General features: G+C 47.7%; 1 protein-coding gene across 2 annotated transcripts in view; it reads right to left on the reverse strand.

Moving 5' to 3' along the window:
• VANGL2 (VANGL planar cell polarity protein 2) overlaps positions 1–21,155 on the reverse strand; it is a 60,728-nt gene that overhangs the window by 38,271 nt on the left and 1,302 nt on the right. The gene's annotated exons all lie outside the window — the stretch shown is intronic.

Genomic DNA, 21,155 nt, shown 5'->3' on the forward strand with positions numbered 1-21,155 from the left:
TCTCCATTGTTTTCTGCCTCATGAATGGATATTCTGTACTATGCACTATACTCAGGTATAAGATTTATCTGGTTTTTCTTGTTATACTGATTTCTATGTGCTTCTTTAGCAAGGTATAATGCTTTAAGTATGGGGGGAAAAAAAAATCAGAACGCAAAAAGGAAAAAAAAAAGAGACACGAAATGTTCAGTAGCGATTCATGTACATCCACTGGCTGTCTGAACGCTGCCCTCTCTCAATCTGGCTAAATGTACATTGGGGGGGGGGGGGGGGGAAGAAATGTTCTGGACGGGATCAGGAAAAAAAAACAAAACATAGATGCGCAGACATGGAATCCATATTTGATGCTCTACTTTCCAGAAATAGAGACACCTTTCTACCTGCACAGAAAGCTGATGTGGAGTCCACGGTTCCTCTGTGCCTTTGGCAATCTTCACAAGGGAAAAGGCAGAGGGGTATGCGCCAATTTGGTGCAGAAACATCTGTGGGTACAAAGTGCCTGTGGACTCTGCAGCAGACCGGAGCCAATTTGAAAAATGACACCCCTAAATGTCAAGTTAGAGAGAGAAGTAAAATCCCCCATCTATTTGCCACACACCACGGACAACCCTGCCCACGACCTTGGAGTCCACGGTCTTTGCTGCTCCATGTGTTTATGAGCCTCCTATGTGGGTAGTCGCAGCTTTGCTGACCCCCCCCCCCCAATAACACCACATCCGGCACCAAATCCTGCCCAATTTAATGCATTGATTGGTTTTGTCTTGACAAGATCAGGGGAAAGGGAGGTTTATTGGTCTTATTTTCTGCACCGTCAGATACAGCGAGAGGGGGTGGGATATGGTTCTCTATTCCTTGCAGCATACGATACAATGAGATAAAAGTAATACAGGGAGCCAGGCATGGGATACGACGACGCAGAAAGGACAGAGTACGCGGGGTTGGTCTTTATCCCCTTCACCACGTGAAGACACCTTCTGGCACACTCGTTCTCTCTAACCCTCCAGCTTCGCTAACAGACTCAGAGAGCCGTCGCTGGCCTTTCCAAAGTCACAAAGGATATCACTAAGAGGGGATTCTGGGTTTTGTTTTGTTCCTGCACAAATGGAATCGCGCAGACAGAAGGGTAATGGGTTATTTTCAGTCACCGCTATCAATCACCGAGAATGGAAGTCATAAATAAATCGCTCTGCACATCTGTTCCATCCCCTCCCCTCTCCACAAACACCTTCCAAATACCCCAAAATCCATGAACAACCTTTGCAAAAAAAAAAACCAAAACACACACACATAGGACTCAGCACCCACTCAACAGAAACATCGATCCATTGAAAAAAGTTGAGGACTGAGGAGGCAGGCACAGAGCCAGGGGGAACCTCCGGATATCCTGGAGGAGGAGGAGCAGCAGCTGCTGTTGCCTTAGCAGTGGGAGCAGCCTCGGGCCATCCATCATCCCCTTCCAGCCCCGTCCTTAACCAAATCGAGGGATAATAACCCAGCCTGCTGCCACCCTCATCCAATCTGGTCATGCACGTCCACATGTAGCGCTGCTTACACACAAGAGCAAGCTCCCAGTCCAACAGAGCTGAAAAGATCCAAAACAGCATCCTGTGAAATGGGTACAAATCCCACCAGCCAATTCCAAAGATCCGTCCATACCACGTCCCATTTCACGCACACCAAGCACAATCCCACCTGACGGTTATACCATGGAAGCCGGATGCGCTTCCAGACAAACTCAAAAAACGAGGGTGGAGGGGTGCGGGGGGGGGGGGGGGTGTGAGGGGGGTGTCAGACGGCTGCAATCCATCAGAAGCCAGGCTGGGAGAAAAGCACAGCAGAGCCTCTGAGAAAGGCAAAAATAAGAGATCCATCTTCCTATGGACAGGACCTGACAGGCTTACCATAGATCATTACTGGGCAGTCGGGTCATAACATGACCTTTCAACTTGGTATTCAGAGAGGGGAGATATTCCGAAAGTGATCGCTCCAAGTCATCAATTACAAAAAACACACGTCCGACAATGCAACGGCCACGGAGTAGCTGCCGGGGGAAGAGGTCTTTGCAAGGCTAACAACATGCTAAAGAGTTGCAGAGCTTTCGGTACTACTAGGATGTAGGGAACATAAGAAGTGGCCATACCGGGTCAGGCCGAGGGGTCCATCGAGCCCAGCATCCTGTCTCCAACAGTGGCCAGTCCAGGTTACAAGACCAAGAGGGATCTCGCAAAATGATGCATCATTAAATATTTGTCCCATTTATAAAACAATGAGGGTGAAAAGGGGCAAACGGGGGAGTGATCTCAGGAAATGTTTCTTTACAGATTGAGTGGGGGATGCATGGAACAGCCTCCCTGTGAAGGTGGCGGCGGCGGCAGCTAGGACGGTATCTGAATTTAAGAAAGCAAGGGACATGCGCAGAGGATCTCAAAGGACAAGGAAGGACTATAAAGCTGAAGAGGAGATGTGGATGGACTACATGGTCTATTCTTCTAAGTTTCCCTTCGGCTGTGACAAGCTAAACCTCTGAAAGCTTTTCCAAAAAACTGGCAGGATTCTCTCAGAACGTGAATGTGGCACCTGAATCAATAAGACATCTGCAAACTTTAACACACAGTCGCTCAGGCGAATTTAGTAACTTACAGCACAAGAAAAGGCAAAGGCGCAGAGGGGAGTCCAGGAAGTGCCCCAAAATATCACTTCCTGATGTCAGACAAGACAAACCAACTAGGAAAAATCACAACAATCTGAACTTACTTACGTGGTTTTCAGAAAAGCATGCCAACGCTGAACCCTCTGCCAGCTGGCCGAGTCTGTCCTGTCCCAACTGAAGAAGTAAAAATTTTTCTGGACACTAACAGCTCTAGCCGGTTCTTACGCTGATCCAGTCGTAGGCGTCAAAGCCCACAGTCCAGCCATCCCTGTTTTGCGAAGTTTCAGTCCTCCGTTTCTCGACCCAAGACTGGAATCAAGACATGCCTCAGAGTCCGCTCCCTCTTACCTCTTCTGAGCACCAAACCATCACAGGAGGATTCATTACAAACGTAACTGAGGTCCTAAAACCTCGTTCATCCGTAAAGCTAGCAGGCCAACTGACAACTGCCTACAGAAATCTTTACGAGGATACTCCCGAAATGCTCTAAAATGGGCCGAATGGAAGAACGCCCCCCCCCAGCCCTGTCCACACGAGGGTAGGCTAAGACAGGACAAGTACTTCAGCCTCACACCCTGTGCACCCGTCCCGGCCTGCCTCAGCTCCTAGCAAGGGAACCCAGAAGCGTCTTCCCACTGCAGATCTGAGCGGCTGCAGCTGCTCCCGACAACACTCCAGATGCTGCTCGAAAGATAAATGGCACGGTTATTAGGACTGCCAAAGGATTTTTTCCCACAGTGAACGCACGCAGGCAGCGAAACAGACTTCGCCCTGTTGACTCTCGGCTTCTGCACGGCTTTACCGGTCAAGGATGAGAGAGAGCGCATCTCGGAAAGGCTCCTCTCCCCCCCAATTTGATTTTGTTTCCCCATTTAGAAGGAAGACCCTTGGTGCTCAGGAGAGGGTCTCCCGGGCGGGGGGATGGGGGGGGGAAGGTTGTTTCACGTTCCCCGCACGCTTCTGCCACTTCACCTCAACTTCTTTAGCTCTGCTCTGTGGCAACTCTTGTTATTCCAGCAGTGCGAGCCCCAAAGTCGCCCAGCAGCACCCCCTGCTATTCCAATACTAGATTTTCCCCTCCCCATTATTCCAGTACGGAGACCCAAAGAGAGCAAGAGACAGGCTATACGGGGTATTTTGAGAGATTGTATTTCCATAATCATGATGAGGTCACCTCTTCATGACTCAATCAGTGGCATCTGGAAATTTTTCTTAGAGTACACTAATGAGAGAGAGAGAAGATTTGACCAAAGGAATGTCTTAGTATTAGTTTACAAACCTGTGGTCTTTCCTTTTGTGCACGGGTTAAAGAGACTTTTCTCTAGGATAAAAAAAAAAAAAATACAAAAAAGTGGCAAACGTTGTTTTGGAATCAGATGACAAACCTCACTCAGCCGTGTCTCTCTCTCGAGGACATCTTTGTACTGAAAGCATGGGCGGGGGAAGCCTCTCACCCACCCTCAAAAGAACCGTGCACCTACTGACTCACAGAACACAACACACATCCGAGCAGCTCAATACTGATCTCACAGGGCTACTGCCTAGGGAGCTACTGAAATCATCAGCGACAGGCTGGATCATTTCTACGGACACTGCCAAAACAGCCAGACAGAGAAAAAAAAAAAAGGTAATGCTACTCAAATCCCATGCCGAACAAGAACGTGGGAGCCGCGTCCCTCTTCGTTCCGATCCCCAATCTGTGACCTCAGGGAAGAGAGGCACTTTCCATGTCTCCTGGGTGCTAATCCCCGGCTCTGCCACAGATTCTCATGTAGGTGTCTAAACAGGAGTCAAAAAAAAAAAAACACACTAAAATTTTTAGCAGAGACTATGACACCTGATTTAAGAGCACTTCGCTGGCTATCGGACGGCAAGACCGGTCTCCTTTGTCCTCACGCAACATCTGGAACAGATGTTATGCTGCCGATTACCGCTCTTAAAAGTTTAAAATTCCACCAGCGTCTAAGTCTTCTCCTGCCAGGATTTACGAAGACATCAATTTCCATTTCATTTTGGAAATGAATACCTAATTACAGTTATATGATCATCATACATATGCAGCTTCAGCGATATGCAAATTCCCCTTCCCCCTCCAGTCCCAGGGGTAGGCGGGCTCAGAAAGGAGGAATTTCAGAGATCAGAGGTCACGGATCACATGCGAATCAAAATTTTGTACATAAGATGTCTTGGTTATTTGGCTTTTGGTTGTGTTTAACCCCCCCAAGTGCACAGCTCACTCCTAAAATCACGCAACACAGAAAGGGAGAGGAGTGCCAGCAGTCAGAACGCCGGACCACGAGTCGGGAGACTTCTCCACGGCAAGCCACTCTGCTGTCACGCACCGGGAGAGCGGGCGTTCGTCCGCTCTCCCGCGGTCTTACAGTATCGACCTGTTTGTCAGCTGTGACTGAACAAGGACAAAATAAAAAGATGGCAGCCAAGTCCATTCACCCCAGAGATGGCTGCACATATGTAGACCTGCAACAGTGTAAAAGCTCGTTAGGTGAAAAAGAGAGAATCCGGCAGAATTTTATGGCATGAAAGAGGCCCACGTAATATTTTGAAATGTATGGACCAACACTGACTTAGTAGCAAAGGGAAAGGACGTGAAAGAAAGCTGTCATATAGTCATGAATGGGAAGCGGACTTGTAAGGAATCTTTCTACAGAACCTGACAATTGGGTATCTGATGGCTTCAGATACATTGCATCGATTGGGCACTTTTGGTTAAATAAATGGCAGAGACAGCAAATGTGAAAATAAAAAGGACACAGCCGACTTGATCTAGAGAGATGAATTTCAGGATGGTCCAGTATAAATATGGATTTTAACCACACTGAAGACCAACTGGCCATTCAGGAAAAATGAACAAAATAGCATAAGCTGATGTCACCTAATGTTAGCGGACAGCTTCCAGCTCCAAAAAGAGAGTTGGTCTGTCTAGAATTATTTAAATACTAACGTGTTTAGAACTTACGCCGTCTGATACACAAGCGGCGGTCATGAAAGGAAGACGACACAATGATTACAGTAAGTTGCGCAACATTATTGGCCTTATTCTGGTGTTGGGCAGAAAATACTGACCACGTTTATTTGCGTTTGCACCTAGCTCTCCCACACCTGAAGCAGACGCCCAGCGTCGAAACACTGGCAGTGTTGTGCGGCATGAGCTACGATCAGAATTAAGAGGTTTCCATTGAAAACCACCACTGATAGCGATGAATAAGATAGTTTACAATATTTAGACACTATGGAAATTTGAACAAGCTCACATTGGAGGAGTTATGTTTTTTTAGAAAAACCGATCAATTTAGAGTTATAAAAATCGTAATTCCAACAAAAAAACCACACCCCTACAATTTAATACTATTTAGAGCAAAAATGGTACTGGCATACAGCCTGAGTCATAAGCCAGATAATGGCCATTACCCATAAATGCATTATCAGACACCAGAGTTTGGTAGTTAACATTCTGGGTTTCCGTTTGGTGGTTTGATAATTTTATGGCATACAATATTTGAGTGGTGAGGCTTCTGAAAGTTTGTGGTATTTTTCAGATGTAAGGTCATGCACGTCAGACTCCACCAGTCTATCCCAGTTTCCATGGCCTGCAGGCACCCAATTACAAAACTAAGAACCACCTTTTCACAGCACAAAATGTACCAGGGCCACCGTTCACTGTAAATGTGCGGCTAATCAGTTTGCCATTAAAAACGTTCGCTTCCTGAACCCTTGGGGAATATCATTGTCCTACCTATCGCTCCATGGTGAGGCCACACTTTGAATACTGGGTGCAGTTCTGGTCACCACATCTCAAGAAAGATTATAGCAGAATTAGAAAAGGTACAGAGAAGGGCGACCAAGATGATAAAGGGGATGGAACAATTTCCCTATGACGATAGGCTAAAGAGGTTAGGACTCTTCAGGTTGGAGAAGAGACAGCCGAAGGGAGATATGATAGAGGTTTACAAAATAATGAGTGGAATGGAACAAGTAAGCGTTAATCAGTTGTTTACTCTTCCAAAAAGTACAAAGTCCAGGGGACACACAACGAAGGTACTGGGTAATATTTTCTTTTATTAGTTTTAAATGCTTTTTTTTTTTTTTTTTTTTACTCAACGCATAATTAAGCACTGGAATTCATTGCCAAAGGTTGTAGTGAAAGCTATTAGCAAGGCTGCATTTAAAAAAAAAAAAAAAAAAAAAAAAAGGGAGGAAGGTTTGGACAAGTTCCTGGAGGAAAAGTCCATTGCAGAAATCCACTGCTTATTCTTGGGATAAGCAGCTTGGAATAAAATCTACCCTTTAGGATCCTGCCAGGTACTTGTGACCTGGATACTGGGCTTGATGGACCCTTGGGTCTGACCCAGTTTGGCAAAACTTACATTCTCTTTGCCGGTATGAGTCTCCTTGACAGGCAGTTAACCGAAACCAGCAAGCGAAAACCCAGTCGGAGTAATAAAGAATTAAAAAAAAAAAAAAACCAAACTGCATAGAATTGGCACTGATTTTATTTGCCAGGTCTTTTTTTTTTTTTTTAAATAAAAAGTGCCCCGGTATAGTGCACCAGTGGTGGACGTTTATGACAGGGTCTACCACAGCTGTGCCGACTCCCACCTTTCCTGGAAGAGCAGACCCCGGGGACAGATGGCTTTCAAGCACTCCAGAAACTCCCCACAATTTCTTCTTTTTGAAGCCAATGCCTTCCATCCTCGGCATTTTTTGAAAAGGGTTTACATACATTTATGTGGGGCGTCATAATACTTTCAAACCAGGGCTAAACGGAAGGCCGGACATGCAGCTTCTGATCAGAGACAGCATCACCAAATGAGCCCCTCCCTACTGCATTATGGGACCAGACTCCCTGCTCCTCTCATTTTTAACTCCGCTACTACGGCAGGAAAGAAAGGGTCGGCCTGGAGTCTCCCCCTCCAGGAACCAAGTCACTTAGCTCCTCTGCCACCTAATCAGACAATTCAGGGTTTATTGACAAACTGTAAATATGCCCTTCGACATTGGCCGAGTATTTCACAGCAAAGTCATCCGGAGCCGTACAAAAGCCCCAACACTACCCTAGCAGAGACACCACTAGAGCATCTGTGACTTTACAGGACAGAGAGCCCAATTACTGCCACAGAATCAAAACCAGAATTATTAACTGGTGTTTGCATGCCTGGATCTGGGCTCAATCTAGTTTTCTCCTGGATATCTAACATACCACTTTTTAAAAACAGAAGAAACCTTTTTTCCGCTCCTAGAATTACTAAAAGAAAAAAAAAAAAATACACAAACATAAAAAGTTATTGTGGTTTTACTTAATAAACTAGTTGTGAGCAACACAGGTAACCAAGCAGCAAAGTCCTCCTTCGGGCTGCCTAGCTGGGACTAGTTTAAGCCTGCGGTGCCGAAGCCAGGTCAACCAAAACAGTCACCCTGGCTTTGGCGCAGCACCGCAGGTCTCCAGAGCTTCTCGTTTCCAGGGGTTAAAGCTCCCCTACCCGTGCCGTACTGGTTTGCCTGCATTTATACAGGCTCTGGGAAAAACTTCATAGCAAGGGGGGAGTCTCTAGCCACAATTAAAGCTGCTGCTTTCCATAAGCAGCCAAAAGCCACACCTGAAACCAGAGTGATCTCATCTACTCGCCAGCTCCAGCTGAACCTGTATCGGTTCCAGCCTGCTTCTTTCTGCCCGGCAGCAACAGACAGCCAGGCCTGACAGCAGCAGCTCAGAGATACGAGAGGCAGAGTCACACAGCCTCTCCGTGTTTTGAACGTTGCACACCTATGCTTTACCGGCGTTTTCCAGCGCATCTTAAAGGCCTACCCGTGGGTCCGTCCGAGGCATTTTTTTTTTTTTTTCTTTCATCTGCAAGTGCATGAAAATTTATACATGCAAGTTGAAAAGCCGGACGGGCCCTACCGGTGGGGTTTCCCCAAGCCCCGCCAGCTGGGAACATGGCGGTCGGAAAATGTGTCTTCGGCCCAGAGCCTGGGAGGTGGCAGCAGTAAGAGCCAACATGGGAGGGGGGAGGACAGCGAAAGCGACAGCAGGTGTGGAGGAGTGAAGATGTGAGCAAGAGGGGCAAACAGTCTGCAGTATGGGCGGATAGTGAGGGGTGAAGCGATGGAAGAGAGAAAGAAGACTGCACCCAGCGTTAGGTGGGATGTGCGCTCATGAGGGAGGTAGTGCAAAACGATTATTGGGAGGCAGGAGCACATGGCAAGCGCATTTCATCCGTGGCGAATACTTCTAGAGGCGTTTTCAAATCTCTGCCCAGAATTTCGTGTGAAGGGTCCCCATGGGGAAGATTCGGGGGCTTATTTCACCAGGAGGAGCACACCTGGGACGCCGGCACGGACGGACACCTACCGGGAGAGGCACGGGATAGGCAACGCGAAGGACGCCTTTAGAAACTGTAACATGCACTATGACGTTGCCCACTAGAGATGCTGTCCTTGAGCGATGGCTGCCCCCAAGGGTTGGAAGCACTGTTTCAGCAGCATCCCTAACCCCGGGAGCAGAATCAAATCCAGGTCCTCCACACCACAGTTGTCCTTGGGATGGCCCAAATGAACTTGTTTCTTAAACCAACCTCTAATCAAAATGCATCTTGTGGATTTTCCAAATAAGTCTGTGACCCTACACGAGCAGAGTTAGTCACCCCCCCCCCTCTCCCAAATGTCAAGAGGGAACTTTTAAACAAGCACAAGACAGCGAGACTCAAAAGGAGGTCTGCACTTGTTTGGGAAATTAGCGAATATTAACCAATGCAGGAACGACTGAAGGCGAACCTCCTGGGGCGAAGACTTCAGAAGGTTGCACGGCTATAACCAGGCTACAGACAACAATCAGCTCCAAGCAAACTGAAAAATTCTCTTATTCAAAACAAAAAGACGTTATCAAAACTCAAGATCTCGTGAGGCAGGAAAAAACAATTTAGCATTAGATACAATCACACATTGGGGTTAGATCCCACAGCTCATATTTAGACCTAGTCGCAGACTCTGATCATCACTTTAATGCATCAAAAAAATGTTTTCGGAAAGCTACACTGACCCAGCGAAGGGAGCAGAGCATCCACAAGCTCGCTACAGGCATACTGAGATAGCCCGATAAAGAAAGACTCGCCTACAGATCTGATGCATCCAAGTGACCTGAAACCACAACTGTATTTCTTAAAACTAGTAAGCACCTTCTGGGTTTGATGACCCTCACTCCTCATTTACCCTTTGCATTCTTCTGAATGATTTAATGTGGTGTTTTTTCAGAAACCAGGCATGCCCTCAGCCATTAATATCAGCCCAGAGGATCACCAGTCCAGCCAGCCTATATTTTACTAATTCACAAATATCATATTAAACTTGTCTGTAAAGGGGAGCCAATTTGGTCTTCAAAAGTTCCTGTACAACATCATTTTTCCTGGTGTTTAAAAAAAAAAAAAAAAAAATACATCTAATAGATCGCCTATGTTCAACTCATTGATTGCTATGAATACATAATAGAAAAAACAAAACAAAAAAAAACCCCAACACAACCTCACACACACAGTTACAACCACCTAATTATAAAGACATGCAAGCGCATGTGAGTTTTCCCAGGCAGAAACATGAAAATTCACAGACACAACAAGTTCATTAAATGTGACACCCTGGTGTAACCTGCTAACAGGCCACCACTGACTCGCTGTCAAAGAAAGCCACTCAGCCGATTACTACCAGTCATCTGTATCTCGCCTTCAAACTCATTTGCCAATTCGCTGTCTGAAAAAGCTGAAGTCTATACTATAACTCCAGAAGCAGCCGACGTGAGCAGAGCAGAAGATTAACACCCTGGGCTTCCATCAATCAGGCTTCCCAGGCCCCAACCTGACGTTTCCTTTCACTTAAGGTTCTCTATATAGTGGGGCTGGATACATTCTGGGGACACGTCTTGTGTGAAAGATGCTTTAGAAAAGACAGTGCGACACAGCTTAGACACGCCACAGAAGAGATGGGAGAGAATTCACCAAAATAAAAAATAAAAAATGGTACCTAACCAGGCAGGCTTCATGACTGCATGTAGGCCGAGATCTGCTTCCAGTGTATAGAAAGCCTGGGGTTTTGTCACTTATTCACCACTAAGCTCACGAAAGCTTTCAACGCAGGGCCCTCCTGACACAGCAGTAATCACCCCGTTCCCCAGGTCAACTTCAGCTAGCAGGGCTTCCCAGCGACCATTCGTTTCCGAAGGCCTCGGGGGAGACTTCTCTCAAGATTCTGGGCCCCTCCGTCAGCCTGGTCGGCTACAATCATGAATGCAAAGCTGCCAGCACCGGATCCTCAGCAAAGTCTACAGATGTTATCTGATTCCAGGCCACCATTTAAAAAAAAAAAAAGGCCAGTTATGGGAAGTTATTATTTGAAGAGGTATTTTTGGCTAACAGGCCAGGTTGCAAACTCACCAGTACATGAATGCCATTACCAGCTACAATCCATGTCTCAGATGCTCAGCCATGGCAGACTATGAGCCCTTCCTGGCCTGGGCCTACTTCAGGGCAGTTTGTCCACCCTCATAGGCCCATAGTCCAGCACTAAATGACGCTTGTGCCCATGTTAATCCCAGGGAGGGTGTTTCACTCCTGGACGAATCATTTCAGCATGGACAAGAAAGCTTTAGCAGAAAATGACATAAAGGCATAACAAGCTCTTGCCCTAGAGAGCTAACGGGAGGTGACTGAACACAACAGCGACTTGCCTACGGTCACAGCGAGCGGCAGAAGCAAGGCAACAGGGCAGACAAGTCTTCACCTGCCACCATTTACCGACCACTGGGCTGAGCCATTCTCCCCAGGAATGGAATGAGCAAGAGCGACCATGCCCCCAATATTAAGAGCGAGCAGAAAAGGGAGCTTAATGCATCCTGGAGCAGCTCCCTCGTGTGAACAGGACAGGGAGCGAAGCAAACAGGAAGTGACATCAGCGTGGCAGGACAGGCGGAGCCATGGCAACTGGAGAGCGTGCATTTCCTGTGCTGCTTAGCCGTCTCTCCCTGACAAAATTGGCGCTGGTCTGAAACTCAGGAGCCGCTGCAATAAAGCACAACCAGCCTAGCGCACAGGTTTACGCGCTAGACGAGCGCCGGGTGCAACGGAGATTAGTGCGCCCAAACAAACGCATAGCCGCCAGCCTCATCTACATGGAATTTACACACGATGAGCAGTACCGGCTATTGCCCCCTGACGCAGGAAAGCGCTGGCAAACTTTAAACGCAGAAAATTTAACACCCGCCCTGGAGGGTGGCGTAAAGTCAGTCTGAAAGTCAAGGGCTAGTGAGAAATTTTTAAAAATACAGTCCTATGTGGCTCCTCCTCCTCAGTATTGTTGTGACACTAATTTACTGCTTGCGGTGGAGAAAAATAAATGTATATGGGCTTGATTTAAAACAAACAAACAAACCCCAACACAAACAAAAAACAAAAAAACAAAACACACAACTCTTCTGGATGCACAATTTAGATACCCACAGCAAGGGGCGTTTAGCTAAGAGCGTCTTCAGCAACCTCAGCAATATTGGCCAGAAGAACAGGGATAAAAATGGACGCTCGTATTGAGCGCCCGGGTCGCACAATTCTCCCCTAGCGCGTCCTTTTTTACGCAGCCCCTCATTTAAATGCCGCATCGGGCGCCCAGGGGATGTGGCTGCACGCTCAGTACGAGCGCCTGTTTTCAACACGGGTCTTATTGCATTGGCCTGTCAGAGGGGAGGGGGTTGCCGGACAGGTCAAGCTCACATTATGGGACAGGTAGAGAGGTTACAAGTGGACACTGTTCTACCCGCCCTCGCGTCAAAAAGTGACAAAGATGTTACATGGTGTACGTTCGGCAGACATTAAAAAAAAAAAAAAGAGCCTATCAGGAGTACAGCAGTGCTATTTGCCAATACTTACACAATTTAAAACCCACAAATAAATAGCAGATGGAATATTAAGTCGTGGTACTCCGCAGTGCCTGCCGACACTGTTTTTCGTCCACGATCCACCAGGTGCCTCTCCCCTTCCTCCCTATTTGTACCTTATGCTCCACGCTTCATCCCAAAAAATAGATAGGACCCAAAGCGCCTGCTGTCAGCTTGGCCTGCTCCCCAGCCGAGGCAGGGCCGGGGGAGGTACCGCAGGTGGATCCGGGAAGCAGGAGAATGCACGGATCGATGCTGGCAAACGATTGGACGGGACAGCGGTCTGGCTCTCCCCGCAGTAAAAAAACCAAACCAAAACACAACTGACTTCCTCCCAGGAGTCAATGGTGGCCAGGCCTGGCCGTGCATCACGGCTATGAATCGCCGCTCCAGCGCTCGGGCCCTATGGTTCTCCCACTAAGCAGTTGTGAGAGTCACCACGTGTTTTTAAAAACGGGCCAGAACACAAAAAAAAAAAAAAAAAAAAAAAGTCAGCACCCAACTGAACAAAGAACAGGGGAGACCGAGTGCTGCTCCCCCCTGTTAGGGAGTAACTGCTACATTTAACACACAAACAAAAACACCAAGACCAACCAAGTCTTCTCAACTGACCTATAACAACTTCTATCTGAGAACCGACAAGTCAGTTATTCCCTGAATAAAAGGGACTTTTTAAACTACTCCCTGTTCTTTTATGATCCTTAAATTAAAGGTTTTCTTTTCCCATTGGTTGGTTACAAAAGGCATAGCTCAGCACCATTAATCTTTTCCCTTCTTGTATGCACAGAACAGGCAGCAGCAGTGCAAGCTTCTCTCATGCACACAGCCCTACCACAGGCAGCAGCACTGCAAGCTTCCCACACACACACACACCCACACCAGGTACAAACACTATAGCAACAGTGCAAGCTTCCCTCGTATACAACACACACACTACATCACAGGCAGCAGCAGCAGTGCAAGCTTGCCTCATACACACAGCCCCACCACCGAACAGGTACAACACTGTAGCAGCAGTACAAGCTTCCTTCGTATACACTCACTACATCACAGGCAGCAGCACATACTTCACACACATACACAATGCTCCACCACGGAACAGGTACAACACTATAGCAACAGTACAAGCTTCCTTCGTATAAAAGCACACACTACACCAGAGGCAGCAACGACAAGCTTCTCTCACACACTGCCCACCAACAGAATAGGCAGCAGCAGCACAAACTTCCTTCATATACACAGCCATTGCCCTACCACAGAAGCAAAAAGCCTGTAAGGGAGTCAATTGGACCATTAGATGATCCAGAGGTAAAAAGGAGCAGTAAAGGAGAACAAGGCCACAGAAGAGAGACTAAAAGAGCTATTTGCTTCACTCTTTACTGAAGAAGGTGTAAGGCAGCTGCCAGAAATTTAAAAGCTGATGATTCAGAGGACCTGAACTTGGTAAGACGTAATAAGGCAAGTCACATGGTCCAGATGGTAGACATCCCAGATTGCTGAAAGAGCTTAAAAATTAAATTGCAGACCTATTCTTAGTAGTTTGTAAACTATCATTAAAATCTACAGGACCTGAAGACTGAACATACATAGTCGGGCATGGTTTAATGGGACAAAGAAGTCTTGCCTCACCAATCTGCCTCATTTTTTTTTCTTTGCAGGTGAGTACATATGTGGATAAAGGTGAGCCAGCTGACAGAGTGTTATCTAGACTTCCAGAAAGCATTTGACAACATCCCTCAGGAGAGCCTTCTCAGGAAATTAAGGAGGCAATGTCCTACTGTGGGTAGAGTAAGAGCTAAATGGTCAATTCTCAATGGAGAAAGATGAATAGTGAAGTGCCCCAGGGATCTGTTCTGGGACGGGTGATTTTTAAAAAATATTTATAAAACAACCTGGAAATGGGAACCTTGAGTGAGCTGATCAAATTTGCAGAGGGCGCAAAATGATTCCAAGTTGCTAAATCACAAACAGACTGTAAGAAACTGCAAGAGGACCTGGGCATACAAATGGCAGATGACATTTAATGTGGACAAGGGCAAAGTGATGCACTTAGGGAAGAGAAATCCAAAATTATAGAGACACAATGCAAGGTTCCACAGTCACCAGTCGGAAAAAGGATCTTGGTGTCATCGTTGAAAATACACTGAGCAGAAGTTTTCAGTGTAAGGCAGCAGCCAAGAAAGCAACAGAATACTAGGGATTATTAGGAAAGGAATGGGGAATAAAACAGAGATTATCATAAATCCTCTGTATCACTCCATGGTGCGACCTCATCTTGAGTATTGTGTGCAGTTCTGGTCACCGCATCTCAAGAAAGATCTAGCAGAATAAGAAAAGGTACAGAAAATGACGACCAAAATGATAAAGGGGATGGAAGGATTCCCCTATGAGAAAAGGCTAAAGAGGTTAGGACTCTGCAGCTTGGAGAAGAGACGTCTAAGGGGAGATATGAGAGAGGTCTATAAAATAATGAGTGGAATGGAACAAGTAAACATTAATCAGTTGTTTACTCTTTCGAAAAGTACAAAGACCAGGGGACACACAACGAAGATACTACGTATTACATTTAAACTAAGAAGAGAAAATAATTATGCATTGAGTAAAATAAATAAGTTCTGGAATTCACTGCCAGAGGATGTGGTGAAAGTTCTTAGTGTAGATGGGTTTGAAAACAGTTTGGACAAGTTCCCTGAGGAAAAATCCAGTAACCATTAAGGTAGAGTTGCAGAAATCCACCGCTTATTCTTGGGATAAGAACATTGGAATCTGTCTACCCCTTGGGCTTGATGAAGCTCTAGTCTGACCCAGTATGGCAAATCTTAAGAACAGGTTCAGCACAGGTAGAAGTGGAATTTTATTTTATTTTTTTTTTTTTTAAGAACAAAGTTCTCCAGTATCAAGATTCTGGTTCCTCCTCCCTACCCTGGTGGCCCCATGGCTCTTTACTCCCCCAGCCCTCCTTGGAGCTGCTGCCGTTCCTCCCAGCCCCGATGTCCACTGCTCTTGCCCTCCCAGGTGTCACATTTTAGGCATCCGGGCGACCTGGGGGGGTTTCTAGCCCTGAGCCCAGGTACAGCAGAGGCAGTTAAACTGGACTTTTAGGAAAGAAGGCCCAGCTGCATTTAATCCTAGGTTGTAAAACTATTCGGCCAGTGCCACACAGAGGATTCGAGCCCTAACACTGTGGGGCAAGAGATCCGGGTTCAGATCCCACTCCCCTCACCATGGGGACCAACTGGGCCTGGGTACGGGCACCCTAGAGAGGTTGGGGTAAGAAGCAGCATCAGGGGCACAAACTCTGGGGGAGAAATCCCTAAAAAAAAATAAATAAATAAAAAATTAAAATACAGGGAAGGGGAGAGAGATTCCTCCACCTCAGAGTTTGGAAAAACAGGATTCCCCCCCCCCCCCCCCCCCGTTCTTACACAGAGAGGAATTTACAAACAAACAGCATTTCAAAAATCTGAAAAGCTTGCCCGCTTCTGACCCCACGGCGTAAAAGAGCAACGCAGCGGGCACGAGGAACTGCAGCGAGTCCTCTCTTTTCCAAGTAACCCTCTCCCCCCCGCAGATCTGGCGGGCATCGTGCGGCAATAGGCCGGGCAACGCCATCACGAGCTTCACGGCTCCCCCTCCGGCCTGGCCGCCTCACCGCGCAAACCTCCAGGGCAGAGACGACAACCTGGCTAATTAATCAAACCAAGCCCCTCTTCCCGACACCCTGGGAGAAGCCCTGGAGAGCCCTCCTGGCAGCGCCGAGCTTCCGCGCACAAAGCAGGGAAGGCCACTTAGCGCAGAGCCAAGAGGCCTCTCCACAGGAGGGGGTTTTCATAGTGGGAATCGAGCTCAACGTTCACACGAATGGAGGCCAGCTCGAGAGGCATCTGTTGGGTTATTATCTCCGCGCAAAGCCCCGAAGAGAGAACAGGAGCGAGCAATTGTGTTAACAGGGAAGGAGAATTTAAAAACAAAGACAAGAGAGCTTGCGTCTCTTGTGAGGCCAAACAAAGTAGATGGGAACCCAAAATCATTGGTACACTTTAGAGACAAAAATAGTGATTGGGACAAAACTTGAAAGTCTACAAGAACTCAAAAAGCTGTTAAAAAAAAAAAAAAAAGTTTTATTAGTTTCTAAAATGAACATCGTAACGAATCGTGTTCATGGACCCTGTTTTGATTAACTGCCTCGGGAGGGACCAGATCTCAGTGTGGTTAGTGCAGGGGCTTGCTGGTGAGGTCAGAGCACAGCTTACTGACAGCAAATAACTTTGGTGGGCAGGCGCCGTGCTGTTCTCATATAGATTCAGGGAGGCGATCGCCGCAACGAAGTTTAACAGAGCACGGGCAAGGACAGCACGGCGCCTGCCCACCGAAGTTATTTGCTGTCAGTAAGCTGTGCTCTGACCTCACCAGTAAGCCCCTGCACTAACCATCCCGAGATCTGGTCCCAACCGAGGAGGTTAATCAAAACCCGGTCCGTGAACATGGATTCGTTAAGATGTTCGTTTATAGAAACGAATAAAACTACAGCTTTCTGAGTTCTTGTGGACATTCGCGTTTCGTCTCTTTAGAGGCACCAACAATGACCTCTCACATCCAGTCACCCCCTGCTGCATGGCAAGATAACCTTCTTCCCTGAAAGCAGACACTTCCCCTCAACCCCTGCTTTAATCTCCTGATCCTAAGCCCACATCCGCATTTTTGTCTAGGTCCAGAATGGGGGAGTCCCGGGCTCAGCTGCTCCAGAAGGGCCCCAACATCTGGAATTTCCAGGGTCAAAGGGGGGGGGGGGGGGGAGCTCCGGCCACCTTTGGTGTCGACCGCTGGACCAGGATAAGAGTCCCACTAGGGGCAGTCGTGCCTCGGGTTGGCCATCTTTTGTAAGAGGGGGAGAAGACATCGCATCAGCTCTGCCTGAGGAACGATCCAGCCAGAACCTGCAATCCAAACCAAAAAAAAAGATCAAATACAGACAGGGATGGGCGGCGGGATTGGAACTCATCGCGACTGGAGGGCAAAGGTTGACTCGGGTGCGGTGGGTAAGAAATAGAAACCCTTCTGGGCTCTACGGCTCATTTATAACAGATTGAAAAATAAGACCGCCAAGGGAGCGATGCTTCGGTTGTTAAGAAGAACGCACAGGCCCACGTCAAAAAGAGGTCAACTCTCGAAAGGTTGTTCTGGAGGGAAGTTTCCAGCGAAAGCAAGGCGGCCCCAGCTCAGGAACCCCCTCACCGGAAATGCAAGGCGGTTCCAGGTTATTTTTAACCCAAGTTATATGCGAGGGGGCACAGAGGGCCATGTGCAATCAAACAAGCCAGTCCAGGCTACCACAGGCCTCCGTAATCCCCCCCCCCCCCCCCCAGGACACCGTTCATGGCACGCGCCACGTGAAAAAAATCTCTCCCGGAATCCCAGGACTACAGGTTTGTAAACTGAACTCTCTCCCCAGACCCAGCAGGCTCTGAGCTAGTCTCCCTCCTCCGGACACCCATAACCTCTCGGCCCTTAACAGCTGGTATATTCGTGAGTTATTGAGGGGGCCTGTCTCGTCTTCAGGAGGTGGTGGTGGTGGTGCTGGTAGTAGTCGTCCAGGTCCAAGAACACGCACAGAACTGGTCCCCTACACCAGCCCTCATGGAATCCAGCGCTGAAGTCAGGGCTTGCGTCTCCAATGCAGTAAAACAACGAGACAGAAGGCGTTGAACTCTTTTTTTAAAAAACTCACCCCCGGAGGCCAGAAGGGAAGATTCCCAGGTACCAGGTTGCCCAAGTGCCAAAAAAAAAACTGGTGCTTGCCATTGGCCCAAGTGGAGCTGCCATTGCTGTAGCCTGGAGCTGCTCCCTGCCAGCACAGAAGAAAGATTGAACGGAGGTGGGGGACAGAGAAGCTAGAGAAGAAAAGCAGAAAAACAAAACAACACACAAGCTAAAAAAATAAAAACAACCTCTCCCTCAAAACAAATAAAAAAAAAAAAAAGTTATAAAGCAAAAGGTGTCCCGGCTGCTAACATCTTTTGGCTGCTGTCCAAGTTTTCTAAATTTTTCCAACTCTGCCGGGAGCCTGCAGGGAAGATGGCTCCCGAGATCAGAGACGCACTGCGCTGGTCCTACAGGAACAGCTTTCTCCCAAGCCACAGAAAAGCGGCTGCTTTGCCAGTCCTTCAGGTGATGCCGCGGGAGGAGGTCCAGACTGGTGCCAGTTTCCCTCCAGGATGGATTTTTCGGCCCACCCCCTCCCCTAAAGCCACGCTGGGATTTCTGGTCCTACTGTCCCAGCTTACGGAAAAAAAAAAAAAACCCGGGGCCTAAATTCAGAAAATCAAATGCACATAAAAAAAAAGAAATCAGCAAAACAATACCCCTTCTGCACTAAGAAACAGAAGTTAAGTCAAGCAAAACAGTAACCACAAGAAGGCAAACAGTGAGAATAAAAAAAAACTCTTAATTTTTGACTGGCACCCAAGTTCTCTAACGTATCCCCATTCTTGGCCCATGTCATCTTCTGAAGGTTGCTGAAGTGGACAACCTGAAAAGGCCCGTGGAGTTTGTTGCAGACCTCATGCTGGGCCGCTACAGGATTCTCCCTTACCTCCCACCCCCTGCTCCTTCCTGGTTCTCCTTCCTCGCTGTAAAGACACAGGAAAGATGGCACAGCTCCCGCTGCAGAACAGTCCTAGTCGCTCCAGTGAGACTACCCCCCCCCCCTCCCATCCCATGCGCACGAGTTCCTGGATTCCTGAGAAACCCTAAAAACTATACTTCTGCAGGTTAAAAAAATAATAATAATCAGATGACAAGACCCCTGCCAGGATGCAACGGGACTGGGGGCTAAACGATCAGGACCGGGGGCCGACCCATGCAAAACACCATGGGTTCGATTCCCGGGCCAGCCGGGGATGCTGCAGAGGAGTCCTCCTAACCGCTTGCACAGCGACAACGCCCGCGACCGCCGGGGATCCAGAAAGGGTTCTTGTGCACGGTCCACCTGGGCCGAGGACGGACCGGGTTAAAGCAAGTTAGAGAAGGGCATAGAAGATACGGGCGGGAAAAAAAAAAACCAAACACCGGGTAGTTGCGAATGGAAGGCTCATTGCACGATTTCCCAAGAGAGAGATTCCAATTGAGCTGGATGGAGGAGGAGGAAACCGCTGGGCCCAGAACGGTCCAACGTATAGTCCTTACACGCCAGCACGCCACACCAAGGTTTGTCTCATACCGCTCGGCTGGACTCTGCAATAATAATGCAAGGCAACACTGTTAGATGACCAGGGCCGGACATGAGGCCTGACAGCACAGACACCGGGCCGAGGTGGAGCGAGAGATACAGGCACCTCACTCAAGACTTTTCTTTGCAAAAAAGGACAGTCATTCCTTCTGCCTTTTTTTTTTTTCCTCCTTAAGTTATAACGCCACAAGCTGGGTCTCAGGCTTCCAGGAAGCCTGGGACGGGCACTAGAGTATCCCATGTGATGGAACGTGAGGGACACAGCCAGGCAGTGAAGAGTCTGGGTATCACAAAAAGAAGGGGCAAAAAACGGGCAGAGCTGGCTCGGGGGGGGGGTATTAATCCACCTTCGTGTTCCTATGTACAGCAACAACCAGGAGTTTTGAGAAGTCTTTGCAACGTCCTAAAAAGCCCCCATAAATGTTTTTACCCCAGGAGCCTCTTAAATTAAAAAAAAAAAAAAAAAGTGAAAGGAACTAAGTGAAGGAAAAAGCCAGAAGTCAACTGAAGTCTCCAGAACTGCGCCAGGAATGATATTGGGCAAGGCCTATATGAACTTTAAGTGTCACGATATTCTCCGTTTCTATGTAAAATCAACACCATAAAAGCCCTATTCTACCCCCCATCCCCCTGTCAGCACTCTGGGGAAGGCACTCACAAAGCTCTGGGACATCTCACCACGGGGGGGGGGGGGGGGGGGGGGTGCCCCTGTACCTGACACAACCCACCGACCCACGCCTTGACTTCTGTACCAGAAGAGCCTTTACCAATTAACACTTCCCTGTTTCCACCCTCCAATATTCTCCACCTTGCCTGTGTGCACAAAACAGGGTTAAAAAAAAAAAAAAAAAAAGATACTGAACCTCCCCCGTCCCAAAAAATATGATTCATTATGGCTCCCACTACAAGATGTGCAGAAAGGCCTGTAGGACTTTCTCCTGAAGCATAAAAGTCCCAGCCCTTTCTGCTTGGTATCTTCAGACCCAGCGATATGTTTGAAGAATTATTATTACATTATATTACAGAATACAGGCAGGCTTTTGGATTTCTGGGATCAGAACTAGTCCTGGTGACCAAATAAGAGGGAGTTCCTTTCCTAAAGGGGAGGGGGGAAAACAAGCCTAAATATCCTGGCAGCCACCCCCTCCAAGGGTTCTTGCACTAATGGAGATAAACCCCCTCCCCCATTTCATGTCTATGGGAAAATTGCTTAGTCTGTCCATTCCCTTTCACTGCTAGCCAGACCAGGCCTCCAGCATGCGCCAAAAAAAAAAAGAGAGAGACACACAGATACAACTGGTCCCCAAAATATTCCCAACATTCAGCTACAGGAGGACCAGAAT

This window comes from Rhinatrema bivittatum, chromosome 16, assembly GCF_901001135.1.
Source record: "Rhinatrema bivittatum chromosome 16, aRhiBiv1.1, whole genome shotgun sequence".
Lineage (NCBI taxonomy): Eukaryota > Metazoa > Chordata > Amphibia > Gymnophiona > Rhinatrematidae > Rhinatrema > Rhinatrema bivittatum.